This window comes from Teleopsis dalmanni, chromosome 1, assembly GCF_002237135.1.
Source record: "Teleopsis dalmanni isolate 2A chromosome 1, ASM223713v2, whole genome shotgun sequence".
Lineage (NCBI taxonomy): Eukaryota > Metazoa > Arthropoda > Insecta > Diptera > Diopsidae > Teleopsis > Teleopsis dalmanni.
In genome coordinates this window covers 189,205,365-189,213,243 of record NC_051846.1, presented here as the reverse complement: position 1 = coordinate 189,213,243, position 7,879 = coordinate 189,205,365, and positions in this window count along the sequence as shown.

Below are 7,879 nucleotides of genomic sequence, written 5' to 3'. Positions count from 1 at the left end.
TCAAGCTCATAGGCAGTTTCTAAAATGAAAGGTCATTCCAAGTCAAAGTAAACAATTCTACCTCTTCAGTAAAATCAATACAGGCTGGACTACCATAGAGGTCGCCGTTATCACCACTGCTCTATAGCCTGTTCACTGCAGACATACCGAAACTCGAGCCTTCTATGCTATCGCTCTATTCTGACGACACTTATATTGTGTACTCAGACAAAATAGTCTGCAATGTCTCCAACACCATACAGGGTCACATTGACGTGCTTGTTCAGTATTTCAAAAAGTGGAAAATAAAATTGAACGCAGAAAAGACGGGCAATTTTCATTACCAGAAAGCGCCGCCAAGCACCCAGAAAATTAAAGATAGAAGAACAAGAAATAGAATGGGTCCATACTCTCAAATACCTAGGCAAAACCTTTGATAACAAGCACTCCTGGAAAGCACATTTCAAGTCCAAACGAACTCAAGCTGCCCGAATATTACACTCCCTTCACCCGCTCCTCAGCAGCAATAAGCTCAACATAAAGAATAGAGTTAGCATATTTAAGCAGATTATTAAACCAGGGCTACTCTATGGCAGTATTGCGTTTTGCCAAGCGCCAAACTCAACTTTAAAAATTCTTCAGAAGGCAAAATATTGCCTTAAGAAAACTGGTTAACACCCCATGGTACGTAAGAGGAGCGGATATCCACAGAGATCTGAGAGTCTATTTAGTCGAAAAATACATTAAAGATCGTGCTCTGAAACTGTTCAATAGAGAACAAAATAGAGTAAAGGTGCTGATTCACCAACTTAGACATCTGAATATATATTATCAAATTTATAATATATATATAAATTTATAATATATATTTAAATATATATCTTTATTTATTTTATAATCACTTCAATATGTTAAAAATATTTTTCATTAACACACAGTCTTAAGCCTTTGTCAGCTATTCTGATTTTTTTGGTGCAATTCAATAAAATTTATTATTAAAACCGTGAAATATGCTTTGATTATAGCATAATAACTTTATTTCATATTAAATTTGCATAAATTTATGTCTGTATTTGCTTTTGCAAATATTATATACATATATTCCTTAATTATAATTTAAGTACAAACTAATAACGAAAATCAGACGTCGAAAGTAATACAAACTGTCATAATTCAATATCACCCACTAATAGTCCCCTCACTACACTTACTATTCTATATGTATGGAGTCTGTGTATCTTTGCAATAATTTGCATGCTGATTCACTTCGGTGAAATATGCAATTCCGCCGTTTTCATAAAGTTGGAAATGCAACTGCACCTCGTTTCACGGCGTGGCTTATCTGCAAAATAGCTGTTTGTGACATAACCAAAATGCGTGAAACCACATCGCAAATAATTCAAAATTAATTAAATTCTGCATATAAATAAATAAATTTAAATGCACCGGCATAATTATCTATTCAACCTAAGCCCATTGTTTTTTGGCGCCCACATAAAACTCCAAAGAATGGAGTCACTTTGCGTATAAACTTCAGAACGCAGCCATTACCGTTTTGGAAAATATTTATTCTGGTGTTGAATTTTAATTTCCATCATTTTATGTGCAAATTAATTTGCAAAATTGTATGAAAACTGAAATCGTGTCAACCACATTAAATAGAATTTGTATCGGTTTCATCAGGATTTGAATAATAATGGGCAACGCTCACAGAGCTCGTTTATTTCCAGGCGCACATATTATCTTTATTTTGTGATATTTTTCCTTGTTCATTTATTTTTTATTTTTCATTTTTCATTTAGAATTTAAATCAGTTTTATATATTTTGCTCATACACAATTTTCATGTTTAATGAAAAATATACTTATTTTTAATAGAATTTTTTATTGTGTCAATATTAGAAAAAAACTATCTCAAAAAAATATTTCAAATGCTTGAAGTTAACTCGCATAAAAAGTACAGATTGTTTAGGAAAAAGTTCAAATAGAATAAACATAAAAAATATATACAGATTACTATAGCAATAATTTTATTATTATGAAATTATATATAAATACGAGGGCGGTTTGATAAGTCAATGACTTTTTGAATAAAACAAATTTTTTTCGGCAAATAAACATTTTATTTTTCTACATAATCACCTTTTAGCTCGATACATTTAGTCCAGCGTTTTTCTAATCTTCTTATTCCCTCCAAATAATAGGTTTTCTTAAAGCTCTCAAAATATGCGTTTGTTTCGGTAATGACTTCCTCATTCGACTCAAATCTCTTACCGCCCAGCCATTTCTTTAGGTTTGAAAACAGAAAATAGTCGCAGTGGGCTAAATCTGAAGAATATGCTGGTTCGGGTAGCAGTTCATATCCCAATTCGTGGATTTTGGCCAGTAATGCTTAAACAGCAAAAGAAATTCGCTTTTTTCCATTTTCGTAAGAATTGACGAAGTTGTCTGCTTTGAACGGCTATCAAACACCAACTGAACGACGTAACATAGCTTGCTCAAAATTAGAAAGTTGCCCACTGGTAGATTATAGCTAACGACAGCACTGTCGCTGACTTATCAAACCGCCCTCGTATATATGTTACAAACTATTACTACTACTAAAGCAAAAAAAAAAAAATTGTATTTGAAAACATTATACAAACTATTATTAATTTATCGGATTTAAAATGAGTTTCAAAACTCATAAAATATTTAAAACTTTTATTTTAAAAACATTATTTCGAAATAATGTTAAAACGTTTGTTTTTTTATTAAAAAAATAAAAAAAAATAAATAAGTTTTAACTCTAATATTGTATTTCAAACATTTACATAATTTAAAAAGTATCTCAACGCAAAAAAAAGACAAAAAAAAACAGCCAGTGATGCATATTGCAATGCAGCTTTTGATAAGGCGGAAACGGAAGCAGCACGCAACAACTATGATTTTTGTGGTTTTGAATATTATCCAAAAAATTTTTAATATCTATATATATTTTATAAACTCTTCATATTTATTTTTATGCATTTTCGTTTAACTTTATGCACCGTGATAAAAAAACAACACATGCAATTTTTTTAACTTCCATAAGCCAAAAATTTATTGGAAAATTCAGTATTAAATTGAATTTTTCTTATATATCTGCCAGCAATCTCAAATACAGTTTATATGCTATTTATTCATATCATTTTAATTTTTTTTTTTTTTAGTTTTTGTTTGGTACTACATGACTTACATTTCTTATGCTCATATCCGCTTACACTAAACAAAAATTCTTTTAATATCTGACAAAAAAAAAATGCTTTCGTTTATAACACTTCAGATTTCCCTAAAGTTCCAAAAATGTGCTAAAGCTGCCACAATTTAATGAAAATTGACACCGACGAAGTGTTCACAAATATTTTCTCATTATTTTCGAGCCAGAGGGAGGGGGTTTTGTGTACTTACAGGCTTGTGGCAACTTTATACCAAAGCAAAAATCAATGCAATCAGAAGTCAATCAATTCTATTTGCTGAGATTGAAATAATTTTATGGACTAGAAATAGATTTCTAGTTTTAGGAAACCACATTGGTATTTGCTTTATTGAATGACTTTAATGGCTTCAGGTAGAAAAAATATCAAAAGCGTATTAAATAAAAAAAAAAAATTTTATTATAACTAAATTTGTATTTAATGGTAGCTTAATAGTTTTTATAATAACTTTGAAAATTATATGAAATGTTATATTCTAGATTTTTTTCTTATCACCTTTTATTGTAAAAAATGAAAGCACTTTTTATTTCACATACTTAACCTTATAGTGAAATCCGTAATTTATAATTTGAAAAACATAAGTAAAAACTAAAGCCACCATTTTTTTCTATAACTTGGTAGCACTCTGCTGTATCACCATTCGGGACTTAAGCGCAATATATATTGCCCAGTGGTTTTATATCAGCTCTTGCTACAATTATTTGAGTCGTTGAATCAAATGGTTACTCAGTCCATGAGTTCAATTAGTACTTGCCTATAAGTTCAACAACGCATTCATATGTTGTCTACTATTTACTGGGTAGTTTGTAGACAGATCTGTTAATTTCAGAATAGAATGCTTTTGAGTGTTCTGCAATCTTACCAACATAACATACTATAATCATACCATACCAGACGATATTCATACCAAAGCCATCGTTAAGCACGACTTCTTGACAAATAACTCAACAAATAGCATTGACCAAACGTAATCCCCATTTAAAAAGCCTTTGTGTGCCTTTTTTTTGTTTTACAATTAAAAACTGGCATTTCAGGGAAGGTATCTCCTGTTGCAATTTTACTAGGGTATGAATAATATATGAGAATTGGTTCAAGCACTGAAACAGTAACATTATCATACATACATAACATAATGAACCAATATTATTTCCTTTCTTATTCGATCAATCCCAGTACTATCCTTCCTTACATAGTCTTCAATGCTGCTTTCTTCAAATCTAATATTATTGAGAGCTCTAGAACTACCTCCATTGCAGTATATTTTGTAGCAGGTAGTTTCTTGTTGCAATTATTATTTTCTTCCTTTCTGATGACGTACTTGCTTGGGTTCCATTTTAAAGCTCTTATGGCTAGTATCTAAATTTTGATGCTTGCTTCTTATACGTTTGTGCTCCTGCATTATTAAAACCAAACACTTTCTGACCATTTCACATAACAGTGAAGCTGCATCCTAGTAGAGTAGTATATCGCATTATAATGTTTATAATAGATATTCAGATAGTCACCTACCTTAAACTAGTATCTGCAAGCTGCATCCTAGTAGAGTAGTATATCGCATTATAATGTTTATAATAGATATTCAGATAGTCACCTACCTTAAACTAGTATCTGCAAGCTGCATCCTAGTAGAGTAGTATATCGCATTATAATGTTTATAATAGATATTCAGATAGTCACCTACCTTAAACTAGTATCTGCATGTGTTTTTACGTTTTCGGTTTTTTTATTCCTTTATTTTTCTTATTCATCATTATAAAATTTATTCATAACTTTTTTATAAACTAAGTGTTTAAAGACATTCTTACTTTAGTAGTCCATTGACATAAAGTTATTGGTAACTTTACATATTTGGAAAAACTAATAGACTACCTTTTATTAATTCTGTTTTTTGTTTTAATTTATTTAAAAAAATAAATAATTGGTTTTTCCACATCATTTTTCAATTATGAAAATATTAGATTGAAGCCAACAGTTGTAACCTAGTCGACTTATCAACGTATACTAAATCTAAATCAGTTTCATATGAAATGATGCTTTGATCCCCATTCCAGAAAGATTGATAATGACTCTAGCTCAACCAAATATATATATATATGTTTTATTATTTTTGTTTATTTCTTCAAAACTTGTTTGTTTGAAAGAACTATTTCAAGGGGGCATATATACAAAACAAAACTATATTTTCTATGTTTCTTTTATACTGATAAGTATAAGTTTTATTTTATAAATATATTAATTTATTTTTAAAAATTTATTCCAATTATTAAATAATCATCTACAAGTGGGTTTTATACAAAATAATCACATGCTTATTTAACATGGTCAGAGGTTAGCGATAAAGTTTGGACTTGACTTCTAAATGAAACCGATGCAATCATATAAATTCTGAGCTGCTTAAGCGAGAAGTTTAGTCTGATTTTTACTTTTAAAAGTGCCACAATCAAATTTCAAAACAAAGTGAGTGCATTAATTTATAAAGATTAAATTACATATATTTATTTATATGCATATTTAAAAGTTTCAAAAATAATTTTAAATTATTAAACAAAATTATTTTTTCTTTAGAACAAAATGAATTTCGGTTGGGTTTTAGCTATTGTCTTTGCTTTGATCGCCATGGTTTCCGGTAGTTGCCCCGCAAAGTTCACAGAAAACGCCGAAAAACTGTGCGTTGCTGACCGTCCAATTCATGGCAGCTGCCCCGAAGGTTCACTCTACAAAGCCAATATTAACAAGTGTGTCTATGCTGCCCGCGGTTAAACTGTTTATACTTAAGGAATACAACAATTTGATTTAAATAATGAATGTTTTGCTTATATGAATGTTGAAATATAATAAATTTAAAAAATAATTATAAGAAAATATTTCATTTTTTTATAAAGAACAATACTTAAAGTTTAATAGGTGCTTCTTTCATACTTATTCTGTTTGAAATGATGTTCATTTTAAAATAATATGTAGTTTTAAAACTGAGTTTTATTTAGTAATGAAGGGATATATTAAGTAATTTTAAAAATATTAGAGAAAAACTTTCAAAATTTTTCAAATTAAAAATGTTTCATTTATTCTCTTAGCAGACACTCGTATTAAACCGACATCATTCTTAGGTACATAATTTTACTACTTCTAATTTTAACAAACATAATTTTGATGATATAAGTTCATAGTCAAACGATTTTCGACTAAATTTATAAAGAGGTTTCTTCGAACAGTAGTAAACTACAACAACAAAAATGCATTCTTTATTATTTTAATTAATTGAATTTTTGGCTGACCATACTGCTGTTTCGAGTATTGCCAAATACCCATCATCAGTGGTCTTGGAACTAATTCTTCTATTTAATTATTCGTAAATAATTACGAGTATTTTTGAGACTGCAGGATTATTACTATAATAAAACAATTCTATAGATCTGATTGTTTCTTTTATCGTAAGTAGGATCGACACGTTTCACCCTAATACTTTATTATTATGTTTTCTATACTAAACTAATCCTTTTTTTCATATACATAAATTTAATGTAAAAATTTAAAATACTCGATATTTTTTTTAATATAAAAGCGTTCTAAAATTAATTTGATATATAAAAACCATTAAATAAAATTTATTTATTTTAATAACCAAAACGGATATATTGTCAGTCAAAAACTCATTTAATTAAAATAATAAAAGTTTTGTTGTTATAATTCACTACGGTTCGAAACATCTTTATTAAATGTAATAGTTTTTATTAAGTAAAATAGTCACTATCGTTATAACTGACGTTAAAACCAAAATTCAATAACCAAAAAATGTATTTTAAATTTTTTTTGTTGAATGCTAGGGACGCTTTTCGACAGTGACCGTCAAAAATGGTCGAAATATTGAATTTTTTATTAAATTTAAATAAAATTTAACAGTGCACAAAACGACTTTAAAAGAATATAAAAACGATTCGATGGTATTTAAAATTATTGCAAATTTAAATCACATACAAATTTATAGATTTATTGTTGAATATTCATACAATTAACAATATTGCATTCCACTCGTATTGTACTACAGTTTTGCCCATCTAAAATAGATATAAAGTTCCATTACATTGTTCTATTTTCATATACATTTAATTTTTCCAAGATTTTGAACCAATAGTTTTAATAAAATCTGTTATTTAGATTTATGCTCATTGTCATTATAATTAATTTTAATAATTTATTATTTTTATGCGAACATATACGTTGTAATTTAACATTTTCAACACAAGAGTTAAAAAAATTTTTCTCTTCGATTTTAAGACTTGAAAGACTGAAGAACATTTCCACCAGAAACTATAAATATGTATTAATATCTGGCTCTGGTCCAAGACTATTTTAAACAATGAACTTGTTGAAATAGCAATTTGCAAATAAAATGGATGGAGTAAATGAACCGGTCATCCAATTTAAGAGCAGGGCTTGAATATGTATTGGGAATATATCTCTTGAATATGTATGTATATTGAGTTCTTTAACTTCTAGGAGGAGCATAAGGCCGCGAATTAAGGCATTAAGAGTCTCATAATTTCAACTATCAACGCTTCACTTAGAAACGATATACTTACACTGAGTATCAGCAGTTTGAATTGTGGGGGTGAGCTCTTGATAGCTCAATATGGTAAAATTTGATGTTGCATATTGAATATGATA